Source organism: Bubalus bubalis, chromosome 13, assembly GCF_019923935.1.
Source record: "Bubalus bubalis isolate 160015118507 breed Murrah chromosome 13, NDDB_SH_1, whole genome shotgun sequence".
Classification (NCBI taxonomy): Eukaryota; Metazoa; Chordata; class Mammalia; order Artiodactyla; family Bovidae; genus Bubalus; species Bubalus bubalis.
Genome location: NC_059169.1, coordinates 30,482,055 through 30,496,680, shown reverse-complemented (window position 1 = coordinate 30,496,680; position 14,626 = coordinate 30,482,055). Strand labels below are relative to the sequence as shown.

At 36.9% G+C, this 14,626-nt stretch overlaps 1 protein-coding gene across 5 annotated transcripts in view; it reads right to left on the bottom strand.

Moving 5' to 3' along the window:
- The window catches only part of SLITRK1 (SLIT and NTRK like family member 1), a 548,961-nt gene extending 534,706 nt beyond the window's left edge, over nt 1-14,255 (bottom strand). For all 5 annotated transcript variants that reach the window (XM_006047973.4, XR_006544018.2, XR_006544017.2 and 2 more), the window contains exon 1: nt 13,851-14,255. The gene's annotated coding sequence lies outside the window, so the exon portion shown is untranslated. The remainder of the gene's footprint in view (nt 1-13,850) is intronic.
- Nucleotides 14,256-14,626: the final 371 nt, after the last annotated feature.

Genomic DNA, 14,626 nt, shown 5'->3' with positions numbered 1-14,626 from the left:
TAAAGAACCTGCTGTCAAGTTCAGAACAACAGGGGGTGGAATAATAAGTGCTATTTATAAAGAGAACCAATAGGATCTCTTTGATGATTTATTTACTTCTAGAAAAAGTATGAAAGATGCTCTAAGGTGGCATATTAAGTTCTTAACTTTTATTCTGAGCTAAGTTTATTTAAATTCCTTATAAAATAAGATGTTAAGGAATAAACAGATGAACTGAACTGAAGAACTGCTCTTCTGAGAAATTAATACAAATATTTACTTTGTTTTGAAAAAGCGGTCTTCATAAAAGTAGGACTTTTTTTTTTTTTCCAAATCTCTGCAAATAAATAGCACTTGTAAGTTGTACTATATGCCATACAATGTTCTGAGTGTTTTACATATATTAACTTTAATTTTTACATATACTAACTTTAAATCTATCAGGTAGGGCCTTACTACTTCCATTTTACAGATATAGAAGCTCAGGAACACAATGGTTATGGGTGCTGTTCAAGAGCACATAATTTGAAACAGAGTATTTGCCATATCAATAAACAAGGATATCACAGTCATCAGCTATTGTGGTCCTCCAAATGTGAACCCAGAGGATGCCCAGAAAGAACAATGCCTGCAATCTGGCAGTTATCAGGCTGCTATCACTCCCTATGGTGAGCAAGAAACTAAGGATGTGAAAAATCAATGCAGGATTCTGGCTCCAGATAGCTGATGTATATGAAAGGAATGATTTCAGTGAGCCCAGACTCTTGAATCTTCTCATACACAGAAAAGCACTCAGTACAGTTCAGTCGCTCAGTCATGACCGACTCATTGAGACCCCATAAATCGCAAAATGCCAGGCCTTCCGGTCCATCACCAACTCCCGGAGTTCACTCAGACTTACGTCCATCGAGTCAGTGATGCCATCCAGCCATCTCATCCTCTGTCGTGCCCTTCTCCTCCTGCCCCCAATCCCTCCCAGCATCAGAGTCTTTTCCAATGAGTCAACTCTTCACATGAGGTGGCCAAAGTACTGGAGTTTCAGCTTTAGCATCATTCCTTACAAAGAAATCCCAGGGCTGATCTCCTTCAGAATGGACTGGTTGGATCTTCTTGCAGTCCAAGGGACTCTCAGGAGTCTTCTCCAACACCACAGTTCAAAAGCATCAATCCTTTGGTGCTCAGCCTTTTTCACAGTCCAACTCTCACATCCATACATGACCACAGGAAAAACCATAGACTTGACTAGACGAACCTTTGTAGGCAAAGTAATGTCTCTGCTTTTGAATATGCTATCTAGGTTGGTCATAATTTTCCTTCCAAGGAGTAAGCGGCTTTTAATTTCATGGCTGCAGTCACCATCTGCAGTGATTTTGAAGCCCAAAAAAGTAAAGTCTGACACTGTTTCCACTGTTTCCTCATTTTTTCCCCACGAAGTGATGGGACCAGATGCCATGATCTTCGTTTTCTGAATGTTGAGCTTTAAGCCAACTTTTTCACTCTCCACTTTCACTTTCATCAAGAGGCTTTTGAGTTCCTCTTCACTTTCTGCCATAAGGGTGGTGTCATCTGCATATCTGAGGTTATTGATATTTCTCCTGGCAATCTTGATTCCAGCTTGTGTTTCTTCCAGTCCAGCATTTCTCATGAAGTACTCTGCATATAAGTTAATTAAGCAGGGTGACAATATACAGCCTTGATATACTCGTTTTCCTATTTGGAACCAGTCTGTTGTTCCATGTCCAGTTCTAACTGTTGCTTCCTGACCTGCATACAAATTTCTCAAGAGGCAGGTCAGGTGGTCTGGTATTCCCATCTCTTTTAGAATTTTCTACAGTTTATTGTGATCCACACAGTCAAAGTCTTTGGCATAGTCAATAAAGCAGAAATAGATGTTTTTCTGGAGCTCTCTTGTTTTTTCCATGATCCAGCAGATGTTGGCAATTTGATCTCTGGTTCCTCTGCCTTTCTAAAACCAGCTTGAACATCAGGAAGTTCACAGTTCATGTATTGCTGAAGCCTGGCTTGGAGAATTTTGAGAATTACTTTACTATCATGTGAAATGAATGCAATTGTGTGGTAGTTTGAGCATTCTTTGGCATTGCCTTTCTTTGGGATTGGAATGAAAACTGACCTTTTCCAGTCCTGTGGCCACTGCTGAGTTTTCCACATTTGCTTGCATATTGAGTGCAGCACTTTCACAGCATAATTTTTCAGGAGTTGAAATAGCTCAACTGGAATTCCATCACCTCCACTAGCTTTGTTTGTAGTGATGCTTTCTAAGGCCCACTTGACTTCACATTCCAGGATGTCTTGCTCTAGGTGAGTGATCACACCATCGTGATTATCTGGGTCTTGAAGATCTTTTTTGCACAGTTCTTCTGTGTATTCTTGCCACCTCTTAATATCTTCTGCTTCTGTTAGGTCCATATCATTTCTGTCCTTTTGAGCCCATTTTTGGATGAAATGTTCCCTTGGTATCTGTAATTTTCTTGAAGAGATCTCTAGTCTTTCCCATTCTGTTGTTTTCCTCTATTTCTTTGCATTGATCACTGAGGAAGGCTTTCTTATCTCTTCTTGCTATTCTTTGGAACTCTGCATTCAGATGCTTATATCTTTCCTTTTCTCCTTTGCTTTTCTCTTCTCTTCCTTTCACAGCTATTTGTAAGGCCTCCCCAGACAGCCATTTTGCTTTTTTGCATTTCTTTTCCATGGGGATTGTTTCTTAATTTGAGATATCTGGTTTTCCTTAATTAACAATAAGCTCAGACTATCTGCCCCTTGTTGCAATCTTCTATACAACCCGATTCCTCCCCACCTCTTCGAAACAGTTCTTTAAGGGTCACTTGAAATGCTTTGAGATGCTGTCTCCTGGTCTTGGAAGTCCTAAAAATTCTGACAGAAAACAACAGATTCTCAACTTTTAGGTTGTGATTATTATTTTAGTCGATAGTAGTAAGGGATGGAGTGTGAGCTGAATCAGAGTCGTGGATAGTATCTGAGTGGGATGGTGTCATGAAAGGCTTGAAAGGCTTAAGCACATGGATTCTGGGGCACAGACTGCCTGGGATCAACTATTGTAATACCTCAAAGGAGTCTTAGATATTTAATGTAAAATATCTTAAAAATTTTTTTAATCTTTTAAAATACTACTTATTTATTTGGCTGTACCAGGTCTTGGTTGTGGCATGTAGGATAGGATCATTAACTGAGGATGGTGTGATCTAGTTCCCTGACCAGGAATGGAACCCAGGCTCCCTGCATTGGGAGTACAGAGTATTAATCACTGGACTACCAGGAAAGTCCCTTAAAATATCCTTTTAGAATCTTCTTTTTTTTTTTTTTTTTTTTTTTTTTGCCATAGCTTTCCTTCTAGGCAGCAAGTCTCTTTTTTTTTTTTTTTATTTTTAAACTTTACATAACTGTATTAGTTTTGCCAAATATCAAAATGAATCTGCCACAGGTATACAATCTTCTTAAACATCATGATTAGGTTCATCAGCTTTTTAATATCACATAGCAAATAAATTTTAGAAGTAGAGAGAGAAAATAGGTGCTCTAAGTTCTAATAAAGCATTTCATATCCTTGATGCATGTGTGGCATCAGAGTTGACTTTCAAACCAATTAAGGTGAGGTTTTGGTCTAACCATCTGCTGGGTCACCACAAACATTTAACCAACATCCACATTGTAAAAAGCTAAGTATTAATCATTTTCACTGTACCATTATGAAAATAATAGTTTTCTCAGATTGGACTGGTATAAATACATGCAATGCCTTAAAAAGGTTCACCTTTTGCTCCTTTTAACAAATTAATATAGTTACGTTTGAAGTCTTAAAACAAATATTTATAAAAATAAATGATAATTTTCCCAGAATAGAAAATGGGATAATTTTATTTTCAATAATGGCAGGTTCTCAAAAAATTAAGAGTTGAATTATTATATGATCCAGTAACTCCACTTCTGTGTATATACCAAAAAGAATTGAAATCAAGGACTGAGATAACTAGCTATACACCCATTTTCATAGTAGCATTATTAACAGTAGCCAAAAGGTAGAAAAGGTATAATGTCCATTGACAGATAAATGTGCTGTGTATATACAATGGAATAGTTTTCAGCCTTAAAAGGAATGAAATTCTGACATATGCTACAACATCGGTTAACTGTGAAGACAATTATGTTAAATAAAATAAGCTAGGCATATAGGTACAAATGTAATGTTGCTTATAAGTTTACACAATAAAAGTTTTAAAAAATTATTCCAGTGGGCATCTGATATCTTGTGTCATTTCTACCTTTTTATCATATATATATATATATATTTGAATTTGCAATGTCTTTTCACATGTTATCAACCTAAACATGGCTTTTGTCCCAAATTAACAGTGTGGATTGAGTGTCTTCCTGAGTTTTTATATTCTTTCCTCTAATAGGGAGGCTCCAATTCTAACAGGGTTTTTGACTTAAGAATATTTCCTCCACATGAATTTATAGAATATTACTGCCAGAATTGACTTCAAAAAAATTAATGTAGCCATATTTACATTTTTCTTCCTTGCCTCCTCCCACTACATGGTTTAATATAGTGTAAAAAGAAAAAAAAAAAAGGAAAAGGACAAAAAAGACAAATAATCACATATTATAAATATTTAAGAAGTTAAATCCTATGAAAGCTACATTTCTACCTATACAATACTTAATATTTTCCAAAGAACACATTAATACCATGGACATGATGAACAAAATTCTTTCCCTGAATCTAGTTTAGTTTTTTCTCCTGCTCTAATATAAACTGTAGGGAAGCAGTATTTGCCACTCAAAAATGTCTCTGACATGCAGACAAAAAAAAAAAAAAATGGTGCCTGTCATTTCAGTAAATGAAAGAAGTTGCCTAGCCTTCCTATAAACAAAGAATGTTGCCCTGCATCAGTCCAACCGTCACTGTATTCACCTTTGATGACGTTCCCTGAGGGGAATTCAGGATGGAGGAAAACATCATATTGGCCCTACTTAGTTAAGATGCTTATCTAAGAAGTAATTTCAATAAATCCAGACTCTTGTATTTTCCCATATGTAGACTAGCACTAAAATCATTAACTTGAGATATATTTTCTTGTGATTAGCAGTCATCTTTTGATATTCAACTACACATTTATTTTTGTTTATGCATTTTCAGCAAAAGCTTCTAACTTCGCCCTGACCCCTTTGCAAGAGTTCCTCAGAGCTATCTGAGAGGCTGTCTCCAAGGCTGCAGTCTTCAGTACGTTTCCTGAATAAAATATAAATTTGCACTTTTAGGTTGTGTGTTTTTTTTCAGTCAACAGGCATGTGGCTTACTTCACACTGAAAATAATCAAAATCCAAAAGTGAGAAATTTGTACCTCCTCCGTAGGTGCCTAAAGAACTTAGATGGAGGGCCTGTTCCAGAATAGAGCTCTCACCAGAGATATCTGCAGTGGATATGGGATAGGTGTGGTGGGGGTAATGGGGCTTAGAGATGAGAGGCCACTCTGCCCCATCATCTCAACAAGGCACAACAAACATTTGTTTATCAATACTTTGCTTTTCTATCTCCATGTGGATTTCATCACTCCCATTACAAAGTCCAAAACCACTACCCTCAACATCCTCCTTTGTCTTTAGCTGAAAAAGTGAAAAGTGAAAGTGAAGTCGCTCAGTCCTGTCTGACTCTTTGCGACCCTCTGGACTGTAGCCCGCCAGGCTCCTCCGTCCATGGGATTCTCCAGGCGAGAATACTGGAGTGGGTTGCCATTTCCTTCTCCAATGCATGAAAGTGAAAAGTGAAAGTGAAGTCTCTCAGTCGTGTCTGACTCTTGGCGACCCTCTGGACTGTAGCCCGCCAGGCTCCTCCGTCCATGGGATTCTCCAGGCAAGAGTACTGGAGTGGGGTGCCATTGCCTTCTCTGCTATTTAGCTGAGGAAGGTATTTAAGATGAGGACTCTGGACACTTTCTTTAGTTACTACTCAGTTTTTCTAGATCTCACCCATATGTATATATGTTATTGAACTTTTGTTTGATTTTCTCCTGTTAATCTGACTCACATCAACTTAATTCTGCAATCTACCCAGGAAAACATAGGACAATAGAGTAAAATGCCTTCCTCCCCAACAATCTGTATATATGAACACAAAGAGGAACAGAACTGCTTTCTATTTATATAGAGAAGATTAAATTCTATAAATGATCTATAGAACACAAAAACAAATTAGGTAAAAATAACAAGCTACTTTCACATGCATAAGTAGGAGATAATTAACCCCACTCATCCAAAAATATAAATTTAAATATCAGAGGAAGACTAGGATGTAGGATATAATATTGACTCATTGTGTTTTTATGGAATAAATATGAATCTTTAAGCATTTTCTTAAATCTGAGCAAAACCCATAGTGGTATTGATTGAATAGGCAAAGAAAACACCTAGGTCACTACTCTTTCCAGGGGAGACTTGGCCTCAATATAATGGTAAATTCTATTTATTTCTGCAGTCATCTCAAAATCAGTAGAAGTTAGCATTTTAATGAGGAGTATTGAGGTCATCTTTGCAAACTAGGGCTTGCTCTGATTGCTTGCATGTCCTCATCACAAATGCTTTAACATTAGAGGTGAAAACCCTCTAGTCATCTTAATTTTCTTCCACTTCTTTTAGCAAACAGACTGCTTGCAGAGTGAAAATAAGACATTTATCATGTTATGAACTCCATCAGCATAATTAGTTACATTGCAGTATGATACATTATAACAAGGCTTTAGGGCCTATAGAATTACAATAAGGAGTAGAGCTGGAAGCCCTGCCTTTTCTTAAATAGCACATTTGAAGAACATAAAATCTATTGTCTTTTCCAACAAATAGTTCAGTCTCTTGTATTTCTCTGTACTCTGAGTAGACTATTTTATATTAGAAAGAGAGTGGGTGAGGTGTGTATGAATACCACTGCATGTTAAACAGCCAAACTATCCTAACATAAAACACCACACTTAAGTATTTGTTATAGGATTGTTACTTTAAGACACATATGGCGTTTTAGTATGCTAGCAATTAAGAGGGTATTTTATTCCCTTTTTGGAGCTTGCCCTAGATGATCTATCCTTTTTCTTTTTCTCTTTTGTTTTGTTTACATCCCTAGGCTTACTAAGAAATTATGCCTCATATTTTAAACACATTTCCTTTGCCATGAAGCAAGCCTCTGAAGGGATATACTTTGTGCATTATAGTTAATCATATTTTTATAATAGATACTATCTTACATTATGCAGATTAAAAAACACTGCAATTTAAAAAAGACAATTACATATAAAATCTTGCCATAGACTTTTTGTGTTTCATTCTTTCTTGCCCAGTTTTATAGTGCCTGTTCAAAGCAAGGATCTTAGAAATGGACGATTTGGTTTTACTGTCTACTTAGTAGTCTTAACACAGTATTAAGAGCATAAAAAGCATAAGCTAAAGATGTATATGATAAATTATGAGTGTATGTGAACTTTTTTCCTAAATTTAGAAATATAGAAATCAATTGGTAGAAATTGTTTAACTTATTTTTGCTATATTAGTGTCTAAAAAGAAAATGATGACATTTAGATACCCTATACTAAGTCTCAACTGCCTCACAAAGTAAATTATGGCATTATCATTTACTAACTTTATATGACCTTAGATGTAATATGGGCATTAAAGTTATTACATCTGTTAGTATATGGGTACTAAGTGTATTAATGGTCAAAATGAAATGAGGGAAGGGGGCAGGGAGCAATCTTTAAAAGAATGGCATAGGCCTTGAGGACAGACATAAACTGGCCAGAACCAATGAGATCCAAGATGAAAGATTCAACTTCCAGTGGACCTTGAGCCTCATTGTAATACATTAGCATATGCTAAATGACACACCCCATAGGCATCATGACAGTTTGGAGGTTAACCATAAAAGACCAAAATATGGGCATGGCCTAATTCCTAGAAAACTCTGCCCCTTCCCCCAAAGGTTGGAATAATCCTCCCATCCATTAGCCTATGGAATTACCCAGCCCATTAAAACTAATCATCCCATATTTTGGTGCCTCTTACTTTCTGAGATGGCCCACATACTGTCTGTGGAAAGTGTTTCTCCTCAAGCCATTATTGCCTTTTGAGATGGATTGTGTTCTGTCTGTAGAATGTGTATCTCTCTAAATAAATTCACTTCTTACCTATCATTTTGTATCTTACTGAATTCTTTCTGTGAGGAGACATCAAGATGCTAAAATTAAGTCCTGCAGGTGTGTGATCTTTATTAAAAGACAGTGAATTTAAAATCCCAATCTGGGTTTTGGCAGGGCTCAAGTCTTGGCCCATGGGTTCAAGTCCCAATCTAAATGGTGTGGTTTCAGCACTGTGAAACTCAGTCTTGGATTTGCTTTGGGGTTTTATATTATTTATATAAACACTTTTAATCTTTCATATATGTATTAGACAAATGTGATGACATAGGTAAGTGACTAGCATTTTAAACTGATACTATTCATATCTGAGATTCTACTCTACTATTTTAAAATAAATTTAATCAACATTGATTCTCATCACTTCTGCCTTAAAATATCTCATGAAATGCTCTGAACATAAGGAGGCCTTAAATGAATATCTATTCAATACAATTGGTTTGAAAAGTTATTATCTTAAAACCTTATACATCATCCTTTCTTCCTAGACATATTTAGCCATACAACACATTCATTTATATTAGGAGCAGATGGAAAAAAAAGTAAAGAAATCAAGAGACAAGTTTTATAGAAAAGAGTTAACTCTGAATAAAGACAGAGGTTACTGATCAAAAGTGAAATTCCTAACCTGACCCAAGCCCATTGTTTTCATAGCACAAAGACCTGAAAAGAGAGAATAAACAGTTAATAAATACTGCTGTTATTTGGTATCTGAGTACCTGAGGTCCCCACATGGCAGGCAGAGCAACTGTAACAAAATTATAACTTTAGGAAGGGAATATGGAAGCACAGAATCAGAAACACTGAAGTGGGAAAGGAATATAGAAGTCTTCTAATCCAAATTCCTCATTGTTACAATGGGTAAAATGAAGCCAGATAGTTTGATTTGCAAAAAATGAGACCAAAACACTAATATTCAATATACTCTTAATTTCTCTTTTATTCTCATTTCAATTTTTGAATTTATTGGGTTGGCCAAAAAGTTGGTCATTGTTTTCCATAAGATAGCATGAAAAACATGAACAAATTTTTTGCCTAACCCAATACTTCTTTTATCAAAAAACACTTTCCAACATTTCCTTCCCAAGGATGGTTTACTGAAGGATCCAGCTGAAAATAATTTGCACACAAAATACCATGCCCTCAAAAGTACATGCTTTCTTTTACCTTAGATTTCTGCGGGCATGAGCCATGAACACCATCGAAGATAAAAAGATTTGAGGCTAATACCTTTTATATGCTGTGCATGTACCTACAAAGTAGATGTGCTAGATTTTGTTACTAAACACTGATGCCTGCTTAATCTTCAACTTACAAGTTTCCAGGTGTAACATTTTCAGATATCTGTGAACTTAAATCAATTAATGATCATCTATTAAAAGGGAATTCAATTTTTGTGTATAAGTAAACTCAAATTTGTTTTTTGGCTTCTAGGTTTGCATTGCTTTTTATGAGATATAAAGGGGTAATACTTTTAAAAATATCATGAATATAGTAGTTAAATATTGTTAAACAGATTTTTTTTTTTTACAATTTATGCTTTAATAGTTCTTAATTGCTTGAATAAAAACAAAGGAGAGTTCATAGTTCATATGAAGTTACCAAAGAGTCCCCATGCTGCCACAAAAGATCTGGCATGGCCAAATAATAAATAATTTAAAAAGAGAAACACCCAAAGGAAATTGTAACCGAGTAAGACACTAGGAGGATTTGCCAGGACACACTCCACCCCCCTATCTTCTGTCTTAGCGTACCTAAATAGTAGTATCTGAAACAAATTTCCTGAGTGGTTTTTATCAAATGGAGGAAATTAACTACTTGATGACCATAAGCACAGTAGCTCAGAGACCTACTGGAGCCTAAGTATTGATAACATTAACCCCTTGACACTGGCCTATTTACTTCATCATCAACCAACATTAAGTATTATTTTATATAAAAATATAACTGAAGTTGTCACAGAAGAGATGCTTTCTCCAAATTATACAGAATCTAATTGGAAAACAAGATTAAAATCCAGCTTCCCTCTTTTTGTGTGCATTGTTCTTTTTAGTACATTTGTTACCTCATTGCACCTCATCTACTTGACAATGAAATGAGCAATTTTACAGTTTTTAGTATCTCACAGGTTTCTTTTCATATTACCATAAAGTAGAATCTTGAATACAACAAAAGGCAGAGCCAAATGACATTTACATGTATGAATGACTAATATTCTTCAGCAATAACAGGACTATCCTCTTAGCCATGCAGAGGTCTCAAACGATCCCTTTACCCACACTGTTCATACTGTTTTTTCTCTCAATTGTACCACCGGCACCAACTGAATTAGTTCCCACCTTTCCATTCCTTTTACTTTACACATAGTACTCCTCTGTACCATAACCTTAGCCTCTGCAGTGAGAATTCATGAGGAGATGTATCAAGAGGTATAAATATATACAGCATCAAAAGCTGTGAACAAATACTGTTTGATTCTACTTACATGAGAAACCTAGGCTAGTCAAATTCAGAGTCAGAAAGTAAACTGGTAGATGCCAGGGGCCTGGGGTGGAGGGGGTTGATGGAGAGGGGCAAATGGGGACTTAGTGTTTAATGAGGACAGTTTCAGTTTGAAAGGTGAAAAGTTTGGGAGATGGATGATGGTGAGAGTTGCACAATAATGTGGGTGTACTTAGTGCCATTCGGAGAAGGCAATGGCACCCCACTCCAGCACTCTTGCCTGGGAAATCCCATGGATGGAGGAGCCTGGTGGGCCGCAGTCCATGGGGTTGCTAAGAGTCAGACACAATTGAATGACTTCACTTTCACTTTTCACTTTCATGCATTGGAGAAGGAAATGGCAACCCACTCCAGTGTTCTTGCCTGGAGAATCCCAGGGACAGGGGAGCCTGGTGGGCTACCGTCTATGGGGTTGCACAGAGTCAGACACGACTGAAGCGACTTAGCAGCAGCAGCAACTTAGTGCCATTGAACCATACAGTTAAAAATGGTTAAAATAATATGTTTTCTATCATGTGACTTTCACCACAATTAATAAACACTAAAAATAGAGGTATAAATAACTTAAATATGTTAGAAATGCATTCTGTAAGGTCAATGTGTATAGTGTCATGTAAATATGCATCTGCTAAGCTGAACTAACTTCTCATTAGTTTTAAAGATGTGTCCAGATAAGTACCACCTGTGCCTTGAATAAGACCAAAGCAGAAAAAGACTTGGAGGGCATCAACCATTTTTGTAACAAGAACATGTCTTCCATGAAATTCAGCTGCTATGTCATAAAATTAGCAAACTGTGGCAACATGTAGTCATATTCTAACCAGTAGTTTATATAAATAATGAAACTATGACATATGCAGATCAGCAAAGAGAATCAGTTTGTAACAAGCTTCAAGTTTTTCTTCTTTGGGCCAATTTTTCTCCCTTTAGTGAGCCCTACACACAATTGAGAACTGAGATTGTTTGTAGTTATTGAGCATGCAATGATAAGACACGGTAGCTACTTTGAGGGTAGGAGAGATGGAGAATATACACATGAACAGTCATAATGCAATGTGAGATATACTGTGCTGGAGCTACACAACAAGACACATAACTGTGGCTAACTGATCTCATCTTGCGGAAGATCACAGAAAAAGACACCATTCATTGAAAAACATGGAAAGATCAACTCAGTATCATCATTAACCAGCATTATTACTTTACTAACAACACAATGCAGCCATAGTGAAATATGCTACGATGTAAAAATAAATAAATAAACAAAATGTATGCTACAAATTGTTCTGTATTTAAAGTATGGCCTTTTTGAAAACAGAGGAATTCATCATGCTTGGATATATAGAAAGAAAAAAGATATGGAATGCAAGGATGAGCTACTGAAAGAATATATTACCATTGATAGTGAAATATCATTTTAGGTTAATTTTATGGAACATCACAAAGTTATTAAAAAATATATTGTTATAAAGAGAACACAAAAAATGGTTAGGGATATTGAAAGTAATTGGCAGGGACTTTCCCAGTGGTCCAGTGACTAAGACTTCCTGCTCCCAATGCAGGGGTCCTGGATTCAATCTGGTAAGGGAACTAGATGTCATGTGCCTCAATTAAAAGATCAAAGATCCTGAGTACTTCATCTAAGACCCAGGGCATCTAAATACATATGTAAATATTTTAAAAATGAAAATAAATGGAGTAGGGTCTATAGGAAAAGTTTAAAGTAAATGTGAGGATGAGAAAGAAGAATTGCTATGGCAACTTTTGGAATAATTGTTAGGCTTGTGGTATTGCAGTCATGTGGAAGAAAGTATTATCCAGATAGGTCTCCAAATTGTTTCAGTTGAATATATGATAGTGACCATGAAAGAGTTAATGTAAAATAGAGGATGGTCACTTCAGCAGTGTCCGACTATTTGCGACCCCATGGACTTCAGCCCACTAGGCTCCTCTATCCATGGGATTCTCCAGGCAAGAATACTGGATTGGGTTGTCATTTCTTCTCCAAAATAGAGGATAGGAAGATAATTATAAGGTTAATTTTGGAAATTACAGATGAAACATTAGAGTACAAGAAAGAGCATGCAAGCTGATTGGGAATGCATGTAAGATAAGAATATTAGAATAGGAATAAAGCAGCTTATGGTATTGAAACAGAGCAAGACCCTATGGTCCTTGCCCCCCATGCCCTCTGCCTGCCTTTTGTCAGTGAAAAAATTTAACCAAAGAATAAGTTTAACCTGAGAAGTGAGAAAATACAGAAGTAAAGGAAAACAATCAAAGGAGACCAAATAATAATAGTCTAGTCATTAGGAAGAGTCAAGGACATTTAGTTCCTTCTCAGGGTCTATTGATAATATTCTGAGCTGTATCTTGTGAGCTCTCTTATAGACACTGAAACCCCACCAGGTGGAAGAAGTTAACTACATGATGACCAGACTGTAGTCCTGACATAAGCGGCCACAATTCTGAGAACAGGCCTCAAGGAAATGGGAACAAATGGACCTTGAAACTGAACACTAACTGTATCTAAAACAATCCAGATGATGCTGGTCAGACCACTGATTACCAATTTCAAGATGACTATCAGAGCTGACTGCTCTTTCTGCATGTAGCCCCCTCCCTCTGTCTATAAAAGCTCTTGCTCCCTGATTATCAGTGGGGTGGGTGGGGTGGGTGGTGGAAGAGTCAGCCTTTGGACAGGCACATACCCTTCCCTACCTCTGCACCAGGTGGCAGTATCAAAAATAAAGCAAACTCTCCTTTCCAACAGCCTGGCCTCTTCAATGGCTTTTAAGCAACAAGCAGTTGGATCCCACTTTCGGTTATAATATGTCATACTGACATGGCTGTGGGAGATAAGTAGAGGGAAAATATAAAGTTAAAAGCAGAACATACTTAAAACTGCAGAAGATGGGGGTACAGTAGGGGAGGCAGTGAGAAAGTAAGAGAAAGAACTAATTTTTCAAACATTTTGGAAAAATATTAGATTTACAGAAAAATCACAAGGACATTAGAGATTTTCCATAAACTCTTTACTTGGTTTCTTCTAATATGAACATCTTATACAGCCGTATGGATTTCTCATTACTTCAATAACAAGTTACCACAAAATTAGCAACTCAAACCAACACAAATTTATCAACTTACAGTTTGGGAGGTCAGAAGTTCAAAACGGGTCTCAAGTTGTCTGCAGTGCCGTTATCTTTTCTGGAGGCTCCAGGAGAGAATGTTTGTTTGCCTCATCCAGCTTCTCAAAGGCACTGGCGTCCCTTCCTTTTATCTTCAAAGACAGCAATAGCCAGTCAAATGTTGTGGCCCAGGGTAGGCAGCCCCAAATATGCCTTAATGGCATACTGATGATTTTGAATTAAAGTTTCCTAAAAAACAATTTAGGAAGCAATTCAAGCTAATGCAGGAGGCAGAGTCTGAACCTCCTTTCTGTCTCTCTCTAAGCTGTTTTAATCTTCAACCTCAAGCCCAAACGCTGTTTAGTCTTCACTGTGTACCCAAAAACCTAATTCACAAGAGGGGTAGGGGGGAGAAATTTCCCCTGCCTACCATGGATCTTGATCATTCTGCCTAACTTGATACTGAGCCTCCTGCCCTCCTTCTCCGTAATTAAGGGACCTGTAATTACACTGGGTCCACCTGGTTAACCGAGGTCATTCCCCCTAATTTAAAGTCACTCTATTAGCAAACCTCATACCATCTGCTGCCATAATTCTCCTTTGCCTCCTGACATCATGTATTCACAGGTTCCAGAGATTAGAATGCAGACAGCTTTGGGAAGGGGGCCATTATTCTGCTTACCATTATAACTATGGTTTCTTTGCCAAAATGAAAAGTATAGTGATACAGACATATTATTATTAACTAGCATCCAGATTCTAGTTGCATTTCACCAGTGTTTCTACTATTTTCCA